The following is a 21,138-nucleotide window of genomic DNA, read 5'->3' on the forward strand; positions in this document are numbered from 1 at the left end:
ACTAAACGACTTCGAACGTGGTCGCATTGTAGGATTGCGTGAAGCTGGGAGGTCATACTAAGCAATAGGTTGCCACCTGCAGCGTACAGACACTGCTGTGCAAAGATGTTGGCAGCAATATTTGCTACAAGGAAATTGCCGACGAAATTAAGGTTCTGGAAGGCCAAGGAGTACAAATGCGAGGCAAGATAGGATGATTGTTCGCCAGGCCCGAACCGCTCCAAAGGTATAATTGTCGACTATTCAGCGCACTACAGCCACGTCTATACCTCCCGTGGTATAGACGTGGTATATCCACCATCTCACGGCGCTTGTCTGAGCCAGGTTTATGCTCATAGAGGCCTTTAAGACGTTTGCCTTCGACCCCACAACATCGGCGGAGTCGTCTGGAGTGGTGTCGCAGTCGATCATCATGGCTGCCATTAGGCTACTACTAGTATTCGCCGCTGAGGAAGGCTCCTGACCAGGGTACCACACGGGAATTTCACCTACTCATCGGATTTGAACTACTTCCCGTCAAACCCCAGACAACGACTAGGATGAGAGTACAGACAGCATTATTGTGTTTTCAAAGAAAAGAATATAGTAATAATATGGGTAAACAAGGCTCTTGAAGAAGATACAGTTTTCAGGGAAGAGTCACTTACTGAGTTGTTCTACTAATAAACAGAGTAATTCCGGAAAAGATACCAATAGTAAAATATCATGAGCATACAAGGCTCTTGAAGCGAGTACATGTGTTCAATGTAGAATAAGTACATTTAACTGCATTTACAATGCGTAGAATACATAAGCACATGTAAATACATTAACATGCATAGAATACATAAGCACATGTAAGTACATTAACATGCATAGAATGCATAAGTATATTGAACTGCATTTACAATTAACTGAGTTTACAATTAACTGCACCTCCATCCAAACGCATATCACTATCCACAATAGTTCTTGTAGCTCCACCGTAGACGACATACATCCAGACAAAAGTGTAGTCAAATGTATATATAATAATGTTAACACTCTATAAAATGCTGGGCTGCAAAAAGAATAAGGCCTATGATGTGCAATGCAATAGCTAACTATCTTAATGTACAGATAAATGTGATAAAAAATGCATACTATTGTAGACAATATAAAAACACAATTCAATTCCGAATATACCTCTGGGTTACACAAATTGCATAATAAAGTTAAGAGCGGAATGCTATCAATAATGAAATAACATTAGCATACAAGGCTCTTGAAGAGAATACCTGTTATCAATATCGAGACTTCATTATGGTGTTGTTTTACAATGAATCGAGTATAATTTTACAAAAGGTGAAGGCACACTAATGTAGACAATGATAAACTAGACAATAATGAAATTTAATGTGAAAATAATTTTAACATTCATTTATACGAGTAATACATATGTTGAAATCATTTAAAGACTACGTATCACTTCAAAGTGTACATTTACATATTTAGGCATATATTTTTATAATCGTTAATCCTTACAGGTATATATTTAAAATTGCTGTACAGAACGGGTATAATAGTACTACGTTTACTACAATTACAAAAAAAAATTACAGAACAATAAAAAAATTTTACAAGAAATGCTAGGCTGCAAAATGGAAAAGAGCTATGAAATGCAATGGAATGGCTAGCTATCTTACAATTGGACAGATGTGGAGGAAATGCCGCGACTGCGTAACAGTCATATGGTCTGTTTTGCAGTAGTTTGGTCAATGCTAATCTGTTTTCTAAAACGCTAGTTGCCCATACCTGCCAGTGCTCATAAGAGGGCTTACGTAAATGAAAGCTCGCGGTATTCCTATATTCAAATGCAAAGTTGTCTGGATCGCCTTCATCACCGAAGTTGTTAGAATCTCACAGTTGTTAGAATTACTGAGTTTAAAACGATTCAAGTACGATTGAAAGGACCCATTTATAATGAGGAACTGTGTGAGATAAGAGGAGTTACTCCTTATTTCTAAGATGACTTCTGTGAAGTGCTGATACAGCCTTCTCCCCGTGTTTGCTAAATCCCAGAGCGCTTGCCATTTAGACATTAGTTGTTTCCACGTCATTCTTTTCAGGAAAGAAACGGGAAGTGCCATTGTCTGCTCCCGACTTGACACATTATTAGCTGCCTCTTTTACTAACATATCAGCGTGTTTGTTGCCCTGGATTCCTGGGTGGGCAGGCACCCGGACAAGATCGGTCTTCGACCAAGGTATCTCTTCAGTCTCTTCAGCAACATTCTCTGTACACTCTGAACTAAAGGATTTCTACTGCGAGTTCCTGCTGTTGCTGCGAGGCTTGAAGTTGAATCACTATATATAATGGTGCTATATTTAGATTGTTGGAGAGCATAGTGAATGGCTCCATGCAGAACAGTCAATTCTGCCTGGAAAACAGAATTTTGTGCTCCTAGGCGTTTTTTCCAACTATGAGTTATATTACTCTTAAATATTACACAGTAGCTGCTTCCCGTACCGAGCTCCTTTTTCGAACTGTCTGTGTACATGGTCATATCATACTCTTCGTGCACTGTAATTTGAAGGAACAATCTTTTCAGGTCAAAGCTCGCCGGACGCCACCAATCAATTGTATTGTATTTTTCGTAGTCTGTGTGTATACAAATTTTATCCCATAGTCTAGAGTCTAGACGATATATTCATTCGAATGATGTGTGTTAAAGCCACCAGTCTTTCAACTATTAGGTCTATTGGTCGTATACCGGCTAAGACCTGCAGTGCCGCAGTCGATTTGGTTCTGTAAGCTCTACAAATCATTAAGAGCTGCTGTCGCTGCATAGATAGGAGACTGCGCTTCATTTGTTCCGTTAGGTTCGTGCCCCATACAGATGAGCCATATAGTACAACTGTCTCCGTAACTGTCTTGTACCATAGTTTAAGAAGTTTTGTAGGCACTCCCCATTTGAGTGATGTTGTGCGCTTCATTGCATTTGTGAGAGTTCTCATCCTCTGTTTCATGTCTTTGACATGTGGCATCCAAGACAGCCTATTATTTATAGTCAGCCCGAAGTGTTTCAGTTGCTGGACAATTTTTATTCGTATGCTTGAAGTCTTGACATCGTATGGTGTTCAGAGAAGAATCACCCTTCACTCTTGAAGCATATAACCACAGTGTTCGTTTCTGGAGAGGACGGGGCCAGCAGTCTCAATCAGCCTTTGTTTTACAAAGACATACAGCCAATAATCCCTGGTGTGATGGTGTGGGGCGCTATTTCTTATGACAGCAGTTCATCTTTAGTCATCTTCCGTACATATTTAACAGCTCAACGATACGTTGATACCATCCTGCGGCCGGTTACATGGGACCCTCCATGGGACGTCATCCTTGGGCCATTTTCCAACAAGATAATGCAAGACCACATACCGCTCGCATATCTCTGGACTGTCTCCGTGCGGTTGATACTTTTCCTTGGCCAGCAAGGTCAACAGATCTTTCAACAATCCAGCGTGTCTGGGACATGGTAGGCCGCCAGATTCGGGCACCACAAAATATTACAGATCTGGCGCGAAAACTGATGAATGCCTAGCAGAATGTGTCACAGGATGACTTTAGGAACCTCTACCACTCCTTGCCTAGACGAATTCAAGCATTCATTGCTGCCAGGGGCGGTTCGACCAACTACTAATTTGAACACTCAATGGGTTATTGTGAGCCGCGAACAGGTACTATGACCTTAATTTTTTAATCATTTTATTATCTGTGTAGGAGCTATACACATATTCAGTTTCATCAAAAACAACCGCTTCTTTCATTATGCTTCGTTTTTTTTTTTTTTTTTTTTTTTTTTTTTTTTTTTCTCAAAAGAGTGTATACATATATATATATATATAATACTGAATGAACAAAAATTCATTGAAATCGAAAACAAGTTTTTCTAATACTTGCGCAATAGCTGCAAAATAAGATAATAAAAATTTATATACTATAGAAATATTAATTATATTATCTCCTAATACAAATTTAGTAGAATGTATCAAAATGAGGAAACCCAGAAGTATGACATTTAATTGCGAAAATTGTTCATCAAAAGGCACTTGATTGTAAATCATGAAAAAAACTTTTTAAAGGGACTTGAATTTAAATCATGAAAAGATTTTGAAAGGTATTAGAATTTAAATCATAAATTCAAACTTTGAAAAAGAAAATTAATAAACCAAGTAATTATCGTCATTGATCGGAAATTAGTTGACTTATGAAGGGGAACAAACCAACTACCGTTAAATGAACAATAATTAATAAATGCGAAAGTGTTTCATCTTTTATTCAAGAATGAAGATGCCAAACTGGCAAATTTATTTAGGCCAAAATTGTAGTTCTGTTAAGTGATTGGATTTTTAGAAATCTTGAGACATTAAAGCCAAATTAGAATACCAAAAAACTCATTCTGAATGTAGCATTTTGGCTAAGACAGTAGATTCTTTAAAAATATTGAGTGAATAGCCAAATTATGTAGTAAAAATTACAAGATACTTGAGTAAAGTGTTCCCCGACAAATTCGCTTTTATGCATGTTAATGGCAGACTATTTTTATAAAATAATAAACAGTAGTAATCTTAACTGGAAATGTGAAATAAAACTCAAAGCAATTGAAATAAACATAAGAAACACAAGAAACATAATAAATTATGCTATCTGTGCAATACAAACGAAATAAAAGTTGAAAAATTGAAATATATATAATAAGAAATAATGAAATGTACATGAAATATAAATGGACAGAATATGAATTAATTAGCTTACGTTCTTTCTAGTGGGATATCGGTGATATGTTGTCTTCTGTTTCTTACTCAGAAGGGGTGGTGTTGGCCATACTATCCGAAATTCCGTTATCAGCAGTGGGGATACTTTGAATTATTACAGGTGGTGAACCTTTGAGAAGCTATATTTGGTATGTGGGAGAGACGTAATATGTGTGAGCTGTTTATCTTTTTAGCTCTTATTATCTTTTTTGATACATTACTCCAATATATTATCTCCGCTTCTTATTTTTAAGTTTAAAAGTTTTTCTTGTACTGTATTGAAGTTTAGTAGCCTCCTTACTTTTACCCCTTGCTCGTATCTCTCACACTGAAATTATTAAATGTCATTCCACTAGATGACAGACATGTAAATTTAACGCCCTGCCTACTACAGGCAACACCAAACAACAGTTTTTATGAAAAACATATAAAGTACTTACATGATTACGTGCAGTACTTGAAATATTAAATATATACGACAAACTAAAAACAATCTCAACTTTCGAATCAATAACCATAGAGCTCACATTAAGAAATTCATCGCACAGAAAAATCTCGCGCTAAAATACGTACCCGTTACCAGATTAATTCAGCAGAATTAGAGCACTTTAAACACCCATGACTTCAATTCTATTCATCTTCAGATGTTGGACATAATCATAAAGAACGAATTTTTTAAGAATCACTCTGTATACTAAAACAACGTTCGCTTTATCCCTATGGACTTAACACTTGTATTCATAGTCACAAAGATCCTTCCAATAAATCAATTTTCAGCCAATTTAAACTTTACAGCAACAAAATTCAAAGAGGCAAAAGAAGAAGTAAAAGAAATAATACGAGATTTTTACAAACTTTGGATACAATTACATTGAAGAAACAATTAAAATGTTATTCTGATTCTGCAAACTTCCCCAAGAAACTCCTCATCTGGTTACGTTCTTGTTTTAATAAATTCCTTAAAAAAATTCATTCTTGAAAACTACGACAAAATACAAATTGTTAATGACATGGTTCTTGATTTTTGCAAATTGAGACTTTCTAATTGTCTGGCTCAACGCAAAATTTATTTTAAAGTCAATTTTCTGCCTCCGCAGTTTGACTACATTCCATTCTCTAGCATCTCCAACGACTGTTGAGTTTACTTCCCAGCTATAGACACCAAACCAGTAGTTACGTTTAAATATGAAAAGACGTTAAGCAGCTTGCTTACTAACCACCATGAAATAGAAAAGTCGGCAGAATGCCATTGCAAATCACCAATTTACAGTACTTATGTAGATGCTCATGACCAACACATAATTACTGGCAACTTGGATATCATACAAAACGATCAACTAAAAACACTATGTGGGAGAGACGTGGTTATGGAGTAAAATATAGACCAGTAGTTACGTTTAAATATCAAAAGACGTTAAGCAGCTTGCTTACTAACCATAATTAAAAAGAAAAGTTGGCAGAATGCCATTGCAAATCACCAATTTACAGTACTTATGTAGATGCTCATCACCAACACATAATTACTGGCAACTTGGATATCATACAAAACGATCAACTAAAAACACTATGTGGGAGAGACGTGGTTATGGAGTAAAATATAGACCAGTGAGATACATAAACAAAAATTACTGTTACAAGGCTTTCGAAAACAGCATCAGTGAATTTTTAGTTGAAACAAGCTTTCAACTGAATTCGTCTATAGATACCTTTTTGAAATGGAAAAATGAAATACTTAAATACATTTTTACTGCACTTAATCCCATCAAGTTTCAAAGTACAATAAATTGATCACAACTACTGTCTGACATTAAAAATTTAAAAATCCTTTTTACTATTACCAAAATAGATAAAGCAAATAATAACTTTACCGTTGTAATAAAACAATTCTACGCAACAATTATTAATAAAGAACTTTTCAACGCAACTACTTATCAGTTAGCAAATAATGCAGTAATATCTATAATTAACAGAATTAAAACTTTTCATAAAAAACTAAATATCTCTTTAAATCCAAAATACAACAGATTTACTAACATATATGCTCTTCCCAAATTTCATAAAATACCTTTAAAATTAAGATTCATAGCAAATGGAACTAATAACTACAAGTAAAATGTAGACTGTTATTTTGCACTTCAATTTAAAAACAATTTGTAAAATTATTTTCAACGATTGTAACACTAATCATAAATATCACTGAATCATCCAAAATAACACTCCTGTCATTAATTCCATTCAGACAATCGACATACAAAACATTAACTGCTATGACTTTGAAAATGTATATACCTCACTTCGTTTAGAAGAAATCTATACTAATCTACTAGATCTGCCTAAACTCTTCCTTGTTATGCTCCCAATTATGAGCTTTAGTAAATGGAAAACCTACCTAAAATGCACCATTTTTCATAACTACATTAAATTGCAAAATCAACTTTTTAAGCAAGTCACAGGACTTCCAATGGGCGCACATTCAAGTACTTCCGTCTGTAATCTCTTTTTATTTATCAAAGAATTTACCTTCCAAAAAAAATTACAACAGCAAGAATTAAATTACTACAAGCATACTTACAGATATGCATATGATCTTATTACATTTAATAATTTTAATAAGATTGAAAACTCTGAGATTTATCCAGAATGCCTTATACTTAATAAAACTAATCTTTCGCAAAATATCATCGCCTATCTTGATCTTCAAATAATTAACTACAAAGAAAAATTTTACTATTTTACAAAACAAGAAACTTCCATTTCAATACTAACAAATTAATAAATTGGACTTCCAACATCTCTAAAAACGTTATTAGTAATACTATCTTAAATCAAATATATTTTACGTATTAAAAATATTTGCGCTGATACGATAGATCTACAACGCGAAATTATGCTCCTTATTAAATTTCTCAAAAATTATCTAATACCTAATCGATTTATTAACCGTTGTCTTAAAAGAGCAGGCGTTAAATACTCTCTCTAAATCATTTAACTGATAGAGATATGAAAATTTGTTCCTAAACCTGAAAAGGCGCTATAATTTGGATGACTATCAGTTAGAGGATTTGTATATAGTGTAATTACAAATTGTATATAATGTAAAATATCATTTTTTCAGACTTTTCTTATGCTGTTACTAAAAAAGAGCATATTTCATACTCTGTAATCTGCCAAATAGCTTGTTGGCAGTGAAAATTACTAGTTTTCTTCTTTTCTTGATCGTTCCGCCACGAAAATTAGTCAGAAATGAATTAATTTCCATTCACTGTTTTGTATATTCAAAATTTAGCAGACGCTTTTTCACTCACATAGGAACTCCGCAACAACTTCCCTCATACATACCACGTCCCTTCCACGTACCAAAAATAGCTTCTCAAAGTTGCATGGTTACTTTCGAATAACTGTTTTAAAATTTTCTATTTACCCATTCGAAATGCGTAGTTTAAATAAAAAGTGCATCGTTTATTTTTTCAAATAATTTTCTTTATAATTTATTGTTTTGTCATTGTTATTACTTTAGGTAATTTTTAAACTTTTAGACTTTTATTTAAATTTTTTGGGCTGCATTACCTCTTCAGATAATTGTTTTAAAATTTTCTATTTATTCATTGGATCTCAGTATTTTAAATATATTTATTAATATAAATTTTCCAGGACTTGATTTTATTTATTTGAACTGCGTTTCTTTCGGAAGAATACTTTGTTTCCCAGACTACGATGCATCTGAGAACTGAATATATTAAAAGAGAAAATACAGTAAAGCACAGTTAACACGCCTTTCAATGTTCCGATCAGAAAAGATACATAAATGAGAAAGATGTATAACCGACATTTTAACTTAGGATGACTTACATATATTGCTTTAAATAGCTTTAACATTGTGCTCTTTGCTTTACACAATTTTATCATCCTACATTTAGTTTCTTAAAATGTTATTAATATTTTAGTCAAATATTTTATTTTTGAAATCGCAAGAATCAAATATCATAAAATTAAAAAGTTTTAGATTAAAAAAGTACTAAATTTTATGCAATTTTATTTTGCTTCTCAATGGCTTGTTCTTTTTCTTCAGTATTCTGCACGTATATTAAAAACATCCAGCTTTTCGAAACATCTTGATATTTCTGACATTTATTTTAAATAAAGTTATCGCCTTCCATTTCATAAAGGTCGAGAAACGGTGGAGCGGTAAAGTCGCTGAACACTAGTAGTTCTCTCCAGAGTTCGAATCCCGGCGAACGGGCTGGTTGCATGGGCGGTTTCGTGGTTTTTCTCATTGTAACGTGTACGCCAGCTGGTTTCGCTTAGAAGGTTCTTCACGAAGGCATCACTCCTTTTAGGCAGATAGCCTGCTTTCCCCTAACTTATTAATCCAATTTAATCCATTTCGTCAGTTTTTAGTCAGAGCCTTTATCAGTCTTTAGAGGCTAAGCATTTTGAAGGCATGAGATGAAAGGAAAGACTGGTTTCATCAAGAGGGAAAACGTCTTTAGGTGACATATACATACATCACTGGATAAATTCCTGAATATTAAAAAAAATTCGACTAAGAAATCATGGGATTCTCCGTTTATGATGATATGATGTTCTATAACGTAATTTAAATTTATTCAAACATATAGTCGAAAACCAGTCGCTCTTCACTTTAATCTGCAATGATATTGTTTTTGTCTTTTCCATTAGCGCAAGCTCGATAGATGACACTACAACTGTTGTATTCTAGTATATTCGTTATTCATTTATTCTTTTCGAATATTTAAATTACACTCATGTCCAGAATTATCTTTACAGGCATAAAAAAACGGATTTCTCAGAAACTGTGACCTATAATTTTATGAATTCGAGTGGAATGATACATTATGTCATCACACATGAATACAAATCAAAACAATTAATAGCACTGTATACTGATTCTTCTACCAAAGCCTGGTAAAGATAAATTAAGCCTGAGGGGTACAGGCCTATAAGTCTACTTCCCGGTCTGGAGAAAATTTAGGAACGTGTGATTCTGAATGCACTGCAGCCTTTCCTGATTAAATTACCTTTGGAACAGTTCGGATTTCTCAAGACTCTTTCCACCACTAAGCAGCTTGTATGACTTGAGGAATTTATTGGTAGTCACTGCACAAACATGGACAGAATGTTGACTTACTCAAGCTAAAGGTGGCGAAAGCCTTCTGCCGCGTCTGGGCTGAGGTGCTTATTTTCAAGCTCGTAAGTCTTAATTATTTTTAATAAGGAACTCGTTAAACTGATCCACCCGTTTTTAAAGAGGAGAAGATTTAATGTTAACATTGGACAGGAGTCTTCGGAAAGTAAGCAAACGATTTAATGCTGGTGTTCCCCATGGACCGACTTGAGGCCCTTTCATACTTATTCTAAGTAACTGACTTTCCCAAAATGAGTATGGATTACAACTATTTTCTTGGATGTTACGCCGACGATACGGAAATTGCCGTTAATTCATCTTGTCAGAAACCTGGCCGTTAGCAAGCTTCAAAGCCTTATGCCGCAAATAGTTTATTGGTGTACAAAATGGTGGATTGCTATTAATGTGGGTAAATCTCAACTATTATCATCATAAAGAAGCATTCTAGGATCCCTCTCAACAAGAAGCTTTTTAGTGAGGAGGTTGTGAGAGAGGGGGATTATTTGTGTATTATGCTGACCGAAAATTTCAAATAGAAGGAGCATATTAATTATGTGAGGGAAGACATTGCGTGTTATGCAAAGTCTCCCTCCTCTGCCCTATCGTTAAACCAACCACTTAACCAGTCTGCAATTAGTAATTTCTTTCAGTTTTCTAATCCACGGTATTGATTAAATAAAGCTGAATTATTTCATTTACTGCTACTTGTTCGCTTTGCGTTTTATTAATTCAGAGCTATAATTCGCTAAAATAGTATAGTCCCTAAATAGCTAAAACAGTGTATCCATGTACGCTTTCTGATTTAGATAGCCCTGAATAAAAATTCCAGCAATGGACAAAGGACTAGCTTCAGCGATCAATCGTGGCAAAAATCTAGACACAGCTAACAATTGGAAGATCTGGGTAGTTACGATCCCTTCGTCAAGATGAAATCCTAAATTTTATCATGTAAATATTTTTAGCTATGAAATTTATGCATTATCTTTAGCCACATGAAAAATCATTCGGATTTTACGGTATTCAAAAAATTAATATCTAAAATTACATCCACCCTAATTAACATAAATTGTGATATTTTTGCATGGAATCATGAACTAAACTCCAGTTCCAAACATTTTATTGCTTAATAACTCCATATGGTAATCTCCTACTGAATGTAATTATTTCACGTGTTTGGAATCAAAAGTCAACACCGATAACACAGCTGCGCCTCTACAAACAGCAGTGACATTATAGCATATGCATAAAATATTATGCTTCAATATTTACTTTACTAAAGGTAGAGTGATATTATTCTGAGGATGGTATTTCGATATCAGAAAGTAAATCAATTTATGGCTTTGTCCATCGATTCCTAGATACTGGGTTTCTTGTAAACAAACTTCCTTGATAAAATAATAACAGTAAATTTCAATTGACATTGAATGACCCTAAGTTTTATTTTACTTTACTTTTAATACAATGGTAATTTCGCTTTTCACTTTTAAGATTTCAATTTTAGCACATGTGTAAAATGAAGACACTTTCAAACTGAGTGAATTTGCTTAGTATCAAATGATTGTACAATTAAAAACCATAAACATTTAACTTAAAGACCTATAAAATTATGTTGATTTTTCAATAATATTAATTGAAAACAAATAAGCTTCAAAGCAAAGAATTCTATACTTCAATTGAATTAATTATATGTATTAACTAAAAAAATTATTTTTCTTCATCATTAGCTTAATAAAAATATGCTCAAGTAAAAAAATGCACCTAACAGTTGGTTATTTGTCAATCGAGGAAGAGAAGTACATCTTCAAAAATGACTTTATTGATAATAGTTAGCAATTAAACACACATTTATATATACTATCATCTGAGTCGCGTCAGAGTAGGTTTTTATCTTGATGTCTTTTAAAATTTCTTGAATTTAAAACAAAAAATGTACAATTTACTAACATATAAGAATAAAAAGCTAAGCTCACCTAGCCAGGTAACAGAGTAGGAATATATATACGACATGTGCAACCGGTTGCAGTGAAAAAGGGAGTTGCATAGCTTTACGTTAAAGCAGTCCCATATACAGAATTTCAACGGTCTACGGCTACTCGTTCTTGAGTTATGCGAGATACATACATACCTACATACGTGCGTACAAACGTCAAGGAAAAAAAATCTCTCCTGAATCCCTTTCAAATCTAATTAACAATCTTTTCTGGCAGAAACAGTCCTAAATTCTGTCCGTACGTAGAGATGTCAATCAAAGACATCGTTCAAATGGGTTGAAATAAATATTTTCGTTGAAATATGATACCCGAAATTTTTCGTAATTGCAATACATCCTTTACAAGGAATTAAAAAGTCTTTTAGAGAATTTAAAACGATTAGTTAATGTTAGTTTTAAATACGTTAGATTCAAAATGTTTAAATATGCTATTTAAACATTTAATATTTAAATATAGATTTAAATGTTAGACTTAAAATTTTGAAAATTTGTATTAACAGCAGGGGGGGAAATAAGAATTTAGAATCAAGCATACTTATAAATGAAATAAATACATGTATACTCTATAAGCTGAGTATCTCAAATTTTCTATAAATTTTTAAAAAGCTGTTACTTGTTTTTGAAGTTTGACAATTTATTTTGAGTTACCAAACTGTGTTCTACATTTTTTTAAAATTTTGACAATTTATTTTTCCTTACCAAATATAATATATAACTTTTTAATTTTAAAATGCATTATTTTTGCCAAACTTAATTTTTTTTCTGTTAAAATACTTATATGAAGCTTTTTCAAGCCTATTATATGTGTGGATTTATCTATGAAGTAAGGATACCAGAGAAAGGATTAAGGGATTTCATTGAAAGGCTCCTAAGAACCAAGCGCAAGCATCTAAAATTTATTAATAGTATGCTGCATTAAAAATTCTTTTAACTAAGATCAGTATTCTTTTAACTAAGATCAGTAACTAGATTCATTTAATTTAACAGAATGTTAATTAAGTTGAATAAAAGTTAAATCTGCCATAAAAATAATTAAAATAATTTCTGCTGAAATTTTTTTAATGTACTTATTTAGAAATTGTGTTGTAGAAGCATTAGGTATATTTTTGGAAGCAGAAAAGATTAAAATTAGCAAACGCCTTCGCCGAGAATCGAACCACGGGCTTCTGGAAGCCTGTCCCAGCGTGCTAACCACCACACCCCGAAGGCGTGCTATGAAGGCGGGAGAAATACCTCATAGTATATATTGTTTTATTTACTTTTCTGCTTAATGATTGTTACTTTTTATTTTCTATTTTATGATGTTTTTAAGAACACATTGTATATCATTAATTGTAGCGTGATACAAGCTATTACTTACGGTATATTATTATTAAATAAACTAAATGAAAGTTTTAATATGAATCAAACAAGCATTTAAATACTGTGACATCTTTTGTATATTTGACATATTATTTGTTCATCTGTATGATATTTTAGGTATCCTATCATTTATTAATCAAGCAGTTTTATAATTTATTAATACTTTTTCATACATGTTTTATTTTGTGTATATAAAGACATTTTCCTGGTCTAAACGGAAGTTTAGGATTAAACTAGAATTTTTCTACTATTTACAGATATTTTAGAAGATATTTAATTAAACTGAAATCAGTTAATTTAATATATTATGTATTGAATAATATTAGACAAACTGATTTCAAGGAAGGTATGGATGTAGTTTGTCTGTCCCTTTATAGGAGGCAATGGTGGCACACCTATTCGGTGTCTCCGTAATAACGTGACCACCGCTTCAGGCCTTAATAGTGGCCAACGCCTGTAAACTGCTAGAGACCTCCACTGGAAAAAAAAAGCCTGCATTATTGTCTAATGAATGACACAACTATTATGCTATGAAAACTTTTCTTATCACTTTATTACTTGCATTAATACTCTGTAGTAATCTATTTGCACATGTATTGCATTAAATATGATTACGCAAATGCATTTAATTCATTTCGCATCATATTGACATGCGAAAAAGTGTTGTTGTTGTTGCTTATCCTCGTTTTAAAGATCTGGCATATATCAGATCAGCTCCAGAAGGTTGTTGACCGCCAAAAAATCAATACCAATAAGAGGTTCGGATGTTAAGTCCCCCCTTAGAAAGTCCGATGCAACCCAGTATGTGATCCGATGAAGCTGGATGGTCACAGCATTTTTTACAATTGGGTTGGATTTTTCTGCCACTATCAAAGGGAAGATATTTAATGTGGTCACTTGTTAGTCCAGCCAGAGCAGTCTGGGAGCCACAGTCACATTTGATTTCCAGCAGAGAGCCAGGGCATGTGCCTGTGTACCATTGCTGCGTGGTTGGAATACGCCCCATTATACTGAGTTTAGATCTTTCATTTGAATAAAGTTATTGATAAGTAAGCGAAGAGCTAGTGACCATTTCATTCTTACTACCCTCTTTGGCCAGCCTATCAGCGATCTCATTACCACTAATGTTAACATGTGATGGGATCCATTGGAGGTGGACGTCGTGAATCTGACAGATCTTCCTCAGTTTGAGCAGAATAGATACGCTGGTTTCATCGTTTGCGGAGGACCAGCCACCAAGATGTTGTAGTGCACTGCGACTGTCCGATAAAATCCATAGTTCCCCAAAATTACAGTCAAAAGACATGGTAGCATCAAGCCCCACTAATCTCAATTAACTCGCTCCTGAAGACAGAGCAAGTGTCAGGATTGCGCTGCTTTATTGTAGTTCCAAAGTGGGGGTCCTATTAAAAATACCGCTGCCAGAACTATCTTCTGTACGACTACCGTCGGTATAAACCTGCACTGCATCTTTAGGAATGCAACTAATAATTTCTAGAGCTAGCTGTCTAAGAAGGTCTTCAAGATGAGTTTGCTTGTTTGCAATGGATTTCAGATCAAAGTGAAAGAAAACTCTAGGTAGTCCCTGTCGTGTATCCTTTATTGGGTAATTATTTCACAAAGGGATCAATAAAGGATCTTAGAGATAGAGGTACAACCTTTTTAGAGATCGGGTTTTGAGTTTCTTCGAAGCTTTAAAAGGGCTGTATTTCTTGAGTCTTTTGATTGTTGTGCCAAGTGTAAAGATACAAAAGTACGATGTTGGGGGATGTAGCTGTATATTTTACTGAAATACTTAACTAAATTGACATCTAATATGCAGTGGCTGTACAATGGTCAATCGTTGTATAAACCGTTTTTAACTGGACATCGGCCATTTCCCACATACTTCTTCAGAACGCCTTAAACTCTGAGCAATGTGTATAGGGGAATAAAGGTGATGCAGTCCATTATATTATTCAATGTCCATTAAGAACGTCAACTGATATTAAATTGCCTAATTTAAATATCATTGCCTTCCTTCGTTTTGCAATTAACAACAAACATTTAAAAAAGAAAATACAAAATACAATCAAATATCTATCTTCAACAGGCAAAACTTTATGTGAGCACTAACGTAATTAATGTCAAAATTCATTTTTGAAGCTTCAATTCATCTAAAATTACTTAATTATCTTAAAAACAAATCCATGCAATAATAATAATATAGTAAAGAAGAGGAAGAAGGTACGAATTCATATAATAAATTTTATCTCAAGGAATTATTATGAACTATTATAATTATACCTATATATATTATAATCAAGAAATTATTATGAACTATTATAATTATACCTCTATATATTATAATCAAGGAATTATGAACTATTATATTATAATTATTATTAATATAATTTTTGGTCTACTATCATCATACTATTATAACTATTATAATTATATCTAATATATATGATATCAGTCAAAATGTCAATATACTACTATATACTATTTTAAATTCTAACTTTAAAAATTATATATAATCATGTCTCTAAATCTGCTAATTATGAAACCAATGATACTGACAATGAACTAATGCAGTTACTGATGTCAATGATCTATTATAATTATTTTTTTTTTGTTTAAAACAGCAATAATTTTTGCCAATGCGACCCACAGTTTAAGAAACACTGCTCTAGACCGAAGTGTAGTGGGACTATACCTACATTACTTATAGTAAACATTTGGGTGTCCCACTACACTTCTACCTGAACCTGAACCTAATATGCAGTGGCTGTAAGTTGGTCTCAAACAAGGCTATACCAGAAGTTTGTTAAGAAGGCAAAATTGTTTTAGTATAGAAGATGTAATATAATCAGAAAAAGCTTCACAATTCAACATAAGAGCAAGCAATTAATTACCAAAAATTTCACTATCTAGAAATTAGACACGTAAGTGTTAAAGATTAAACATCTATTAATTAAGGATTAAACACGTATTGTAATTAAAGATTCATCGCATACTAAAGATTAAACGCGCGTTATTGTGATACCATTTTCAATATTTTTTGTGCGATTGCTGAATTTGTATAAAAACACATTTATAAAATTCTTAGACTATGATATATCAGTTTAATAATATGTCTATTGATACATTTAATAAGAGTATAAAATATGCTTCATGTGAAATTTACTTTTGCAAAAACATTGCTATAAATATATTCTGCAATACTGATTAATATTATATATGGACTGGCTTGTTATTTTTTTTTATTCATACAAGTAGATTAGCTAAACACTCTTTATTTCTTCAACTAACCTATTTCTTATTTCTTCATGAATGCTGACACACACAATCGTTCTTAAATATAAATTTTGCTGCTTCCGAATTACATTGTTTTGTTTTGAAAGACACAATTCAATGTATACATGAGAAAAAACTTCAAAATAGGTTTTTCGTTTCCCCCATCGACCTACAGTATTTAGATCTCATCTAATTTCAAAGTAAAAGCTCTCTTTACCTCTGAACTGAGAAGAAACTACCTCATAGGCACATCCATCAAATAACGTTTTATAAAATTCATCTTCCATCTTTTATGATATATTTTCGGGTATTACGAATTTGCGCCACGAAGGAATGAGACAGAATTACTTTCCTTTCGTGCATGCGCATACTGTCACGGTTTTGCCAAGACCTGGTAAATCACCAAATTTACTCTCGGGTTGTGTTTTCTGAGGACGAATAGTACGTACGCGCACGAAGCGGTCCCTAAATTTCTCACTAATCACGATATACAAAGAAATAATTTTAGAAAATGTTAAAACGTCATATAGGGAAATGAGTTAAAACTCTTATTTCTGATGAAAATTTTTAATTCCAAGATTTTAAAATTGGCGTGGCCGATTTTATGATTTTTGGTTCTCAAAAACATTAGTGACATCGTAGAAGTTTTCTTGATTGCTCCACTTGCTGTAATGTAGACAGTATAGAAAGATTTCTTAAATACAAAGTAAACATGCAAAACAAACATTTATAGATCTAAAACACTTTGTAAATAATTTTTATTCAAAAAACCTTTCTTACAGCCAATAGCGATTACAGAAGTTGTGAGGTCAGTTCGTAATAATATTACAATATTTGGAACTTTGAAATTGCATTTTAGAATAAACTGCAAAAATTCAAAAATTCGTTTTCTTCCACATTCCTGTTTCCTTTTCCCTAGCGGTAACGGAAATGAAATACTTGAAATACTTCTTTCTTAACAAGGAATTCATCATTATTAATGTACGAAAATCATAATTTGGTTGGTAGTAATTTTCATGCAAAAGTTTTCTACGAAATACAAGGGTATGTAGCCAATGAAATCTCGTATTGATATTGTTACGAAATTTGGAATTTAGTTAGATATTTTTAATAGAATTATATGCAGCACGTGACAAATTTTAAGAGAAAGCTACGCCGGAAAAGTAAAAATACAAGAGCAGATGCATTTAACATTGAATAAAAGTTTATCTCTGTAATTGATATTTAATTTGAATAAATGCAATTGCTTACTATTTTAGCTGTAACCGTAATTCTATGTTTTTTTCTTTCCAGAACTTGCTAGAACTGTCTCGCGTGGCCGATTTAAAAAGCTATAAAAGCCGGAGAGAAACATCTCAGCTCAGTTGTAGCTGTTTAAATAACTGTTGTTGTTGACTGTGGCGAATTCACAATGAGATCGGAATAGCTTTCTCTGCGCTTTGGGTTGCTTTCTGTTTAATGTTTTTAGTGGTTTAAAATATAGCTACTCTTTATAATTGCGTGACATTATGCTATTGTACGAATATCTTTGAGGAACATTCCAGCATTGTGATATATTTCTTGTGATTAGAATAAATGTTATTAACTTTTCATAGGACTTGTACATTCAATCTGGTGATAAAATCAATTTAGATGGGAAGTTAAACGTGAACATCACGTTTAGAAGTGCTTCCTACTATCACACGGCATATGTGGCAGATATTACAGATCCTTGCATACTCAGATTGAACTTTTTAAGGAAACATAATTTTTTCTTCGATTTCAAAAACAACAGGAGAGCGAATCAACTTGACGACGGAGAAGATAAAGACCCGATACAATACGAGAGCTACTGCACATCGATTCAACGAATGAAACAGGTGTGGTTATGGAATCCGACTCGATGAAAAGGACTCTGTCCTAAACTACTGTCACCTTGGGATGGTCCATATACAGTCCTAAACAGGCTGAACGATGTCGTGGTCCGGATCTGTTAGTCATCGAACTCTAAGCCTACATTCGTTACGACAGGTTAGCTCCTTACTATGGCCATAGTACGTAGTGCATATATTGTAATTAGTATAAGACCATAGTGCTTGTTGTTTCTAAATTTGTAAATTTATGCATTCATTTATTAATTTGTATTTCTTTCTTTTAAGTTATTTATTGGAACTATTGTTTATTTTGTTTGTTTACTGTAGTGTAATGTGTATTATTGAATTGATGGTTTAGTTATAAATATGGCTTCTTTTCCAGGGTCACGTGCAGTCCTTGTGAAGAGGGCAGTCTTGCGAATTTTGCATTTAGTTACATATTTTTAATAGAATTATAATTAAAATTGTTTTATTTCTACTTGCAATGCAGCGCGTGACAAATTTTAAGAGAAAGCTATCCCGGAAAAGTAAAAATACAAGAGCACGTGCATTTAACATTAAATAAAAGTTTATCTTTATAATTGATATTTAATTTAAATAAATGTAATTGACTACGAGGTTATCTGTAACCGTAATTCTATGCTTTCTTCTTTCCAGAAATTCCTGGAACTATCTCGCTTGACTGATTTAAAAAGCTATAAAAGCCGGAGAGAAACATCTCAGCTCAGTTGTAGCTGTTTAGACAACTGTATAAAATATTTCTCTCGCCTTCTTAGCATACCTTCGTGGTATAGTGACAGCACACTCGACGCGTATTCGAGAGGTCCGTGGTTCGAGTCCCGGCGAGGGTATTGCTCATTTTTTCATCTCTCCCGATTTAAAAATATTCTAATGTCTCTATAACTGTTGTTGTTGACGATAGTGAATTCGCGGTGAGATCCGGTTAGCATTTTCTGCGCTTTGGATTGCTTTCTATTAAACGTTTTTATTGCTTTAAAATATAGCTACTGTTTATATTGCGTGATATTGTGATCTCGTAGGAATATCTTTGAGGAATATTCCACCATTTTGTTATATTTCTTGTGAAAATGATTGTTTTTATAAATTTTTTATAAATCTATCAGGTTAGAAACTTACAATATTTTCACATGATACTTTTAAAATAGCATAATACTGGTAAAGTAAAATGGAAAAAAGAATACTCTGTTTTCAAACAATTTCATAAGAACATATCCTTTATAAGAAGAAACAGGGTATTTTACATCAATAGGTAAAAAATTGCAATCCCTTTTCACTTGAATTTGTAAGCACTATAATTAGATAAAATATTAACAGGTTACTTCAAGAATAATATCAAATTCTAAAATTCCAATAATCATTGCACTTCGTTTCTAAATAATACTGCAAATGAATTCAACTAGTTACCTTTTTCAGATCTTGATATTTGACAAAAAAACACAAATGAGAATATTATGCACCAAAGATATAATTTATTATGAAAATCAGAGAGAAGTTTAACTAACATATTCTTCTCTGTTTATTATTATACAATGCGGAACTTAATTAAGTTTTCCGAATGTTTCAGGCGATACATAAAAAATATTAAAACAAAATTATTCGGAAAGCGTACACGAATTCATAGAATATGTTTCTGCAACTGAAATTGACCAGAAAAACAGAAATTATGACACATATAGAATATAAACACATAAATTATGGAATAACTGATTAAGTAATTTACAATTTTAGACTGAAATTTCAACAATTCAAATAAGTAACTTACTCTTAGCTCATGCGGCAATCCATAAAAAAGTAAGAGTCTTCGGACATTAGCTATTAGTTCAGAATACAACTGTTTATCTACCCTAAATAACTTTATAAACTGCTTGTCAGATAATGCAAACACATCCAGTCTGCTTCGAAACATTTTTCTTTGAATTGAATTACGATGATGTGTTAGGTTTAATAAATGATACATAGCTAAACATTCATCCGACGCCATTACTTTTCGATGGCATAATTTTTAAACGGTTGCACATCAGCAGCCGAAAACCAGGCGATGAGATGGACCCTACGTAGCACGAAATGGTTTCGATCAGAGATCAAGAATTGCAAATTGTCGCTCCGCAAGAAAAATGCGTCATATGTGACGTCACTCTCGTATAGAGATCTCGTCGCACGTTAGGAGAATACGGCTCTTTGTCAGCCCTTTTTTGGTTGGTCAGTTGTAATACCGTACCCCAATCTTAAAACTTAACCCGCGAGGACCCGCGTCGGGCTTACCAGGCGCGTTCGTTACAAAAACATAAAACAGTAATTACTCCTTTCGGTGAAATTTTTTGACCTTCTCAGTAGCTGCGTTCAAGGTCATGTATGTGTCATTCACGGACATTTCGGAATTTATTTCTCCCTCCTTTTTCAGAAATTGGGTAGCTGGCTCTCCCAGGTCCGAGGCGTGCATTCGCATTATCATTTAGTTACCATTTTAAACCGAACAGAGGCGATAAGAAGGATGAAGTTAAAACACGCCATCCCCCTCGATGTTTCCGAAACCCAAGACAAGGCCAACCAAGTTTCTGACCCCTCCTCCGCCGAGTCCCCTCTATGTGCAGTCTCAAGAAAGACTGTTGCAGCAAAAAAAAAAAAAAAAAAAAAAAAAAAAAAAAAAAAACGAAACTTGGCGGGCGTTATGCAAGGTCACTTTGTCACCTCGGAGCCCGTTATCACAGTTTGAGTACC

At 33.3% G+C, this 21,138-nt stretch overlaps 1 long non-coding RNA gene across 1 annotated transcript in view; it reads right to left on the minus strand.

Annotated features, from left to right (window-relative positions):
• LOC118193871 (uncharacterized) overlaps window positions 1–20,454 on the minus strand; it is a 160,927-nt gene extending 140,473 nt beyond the window's left edge. The window contains exon 1 of the long non-coding RNA XR_004759007.2: window positions 20,183–20,454. This is a non-coding gene — a long non-coding RNA (uncharacterized LOC118193871). The remainder of the gene's footprint in view (window positions 1–20,182) is intronic.
• Window positions 20,455–21,138: the final 684 nt, after the last annotated feature.

This window comes from Stegodyphus dumicola, chromosome 10, assembly GCF_044657685.1.
Source record: "Stegodyphus dumicola isolate Sdum_Otavi_A_Nest chromosome 10, ASM4465768v1".
Taxonomy (NCBI): Eukaryota; Metazoa; Arthropoda; class Arachnida; order Araneae; family Eresidae; genus Stegodyphus; species Stegodyphus dumicola.